The 1,371-nt window shown below is 32.5% G+C and overlaps 1 pseudogene; it reads left to right on the top strand.

Moving 5' to 3' along the window:
* Positions 1-856: 856 nt before the first annotated feature.
* LOC117118165 lies at positions 857-975 on the top strand (annotated as a pseudogene).
* The last annotated feature ends 396 nt before the right edge of the window (positions 976-1,371 follow it).

Genomic DNA, 1,371 nt, shown 5'->3' with positions numbered 1-1,371 from the left:
GCCTGAAACACACACTATTTCATTGAAAGTTTGAAGTTTTTCGGAACAGTACTCAAATTATGGAGAAAATAAGTTTAAAATTTGCACTAAGTGCTTGATCTTGATTGAGTGAAGTTTTACCTATAAATTTGATGAAAGTTATGAAGCTTTCATGAGTAATTTGTGTTTTCTGGTGATGGGAGATCGAATGCATAGCTATTAAAGTTGATGAATGGTGTGAAGCTTTGACGAGTAATTTGTGTTTTATGGTGATGTGACATCGAATCCACTATTATTATACATTATTATATTATTATTATAATAATACTGATAATAATACTGATAATAATAATAATAATAATAATAATAATAATTGTAATAATAATAATAATAATGATAATGATAATAATAATAGATGACGTAGTGGACAGGGTCAACACTTCTTAAGGATATTACATCCCTCCTTATTTTGTTAACTTGAATTTTATTTGTTTGATAATGTTGAAACAAAACATATAGTCTTCTTAATATTTTCCTAAGTAACACGTCAACAACGTGTTTACCCTAAAACTATAGTACAAATGGTCAATGGTTCTAAATCCATATTTGAGTTGTCGTACTAAACATGTTATATCGTCATTGCGGACTTATAAAATCCGCATAGGCTATAAAACCTGTGTCTTATACACGGGCCCGATTAGTACTTGGACCACCTTGGAATACCGGGTGCTTTAGACTTAATTTATTCTTTTCTTCTAAAAATTGATTTGACCAATAGTAACGCATCGATACCTCTTATAGGTAACACGTCAACAGCTTGAAATATCATTCACTGATCTCGATGATCGAAGTGTTGTACGTCTGTTGGTGCTTCCTTGTTTTCGGCCATACTACGTTGAAAACACCGGTTCTCGTCCGATCACCAAAGTTAAGCAACATCGAACCTGGTTAGTACTTCGATGGGAGACCGCAAGGGAATACCGGGTGCTGTAGACTTAATTCATTTTTTTTCCTAAAAATTTTGACCAACAGTAGCGCATTGATACCTCTTACAATATTTTCCTAAGTAATTTTTCTTTGTTATGCACGGTAAGATAGCCTGAAACACACATTATTTCATTGAAAGTTTGAAGTTTTTCGGAACAGTACTCAAATTACGGCGGATAAGTTAAAAATTTGCACTAAGTGCTTAACTCTGCGAGATAAGCACGTTTGTTCAAAAAATCAAACTGTAATGTAGATTAAAAATGAGTCATTGAATTTTCAAAATCCTAAATCCTAGTTTCCATGCGAAGAAAGAAAAAAACCAAACAGTAAAAATTTAGTTGTGATGATGATTTAAAATTTGCAACATCCTAAATCCTGGTTTCCCGGGGAAGAAACAAATTGGTA

The sequence above is a fragment of the Anneissia japonica genome, unplaced genomic scaffold, assembly GCF_011630105.1.
Source record: "Anneissia japonica isolate Jap-2015-1 unplaced genomic scaffold, ASM1163010v1 scaffold14172_len1375_cov115, whole genome shotgun sequence".
Lineage (NCBI taxonomy): Eukaryota > Metazoa > Echinodermata > Crinoidea > Comatulida > Comatulidae > Anneissia > Anneissia japonica.
This window is presented reverse-complemented; position numbering and strand designations above follow the sequence as displayed.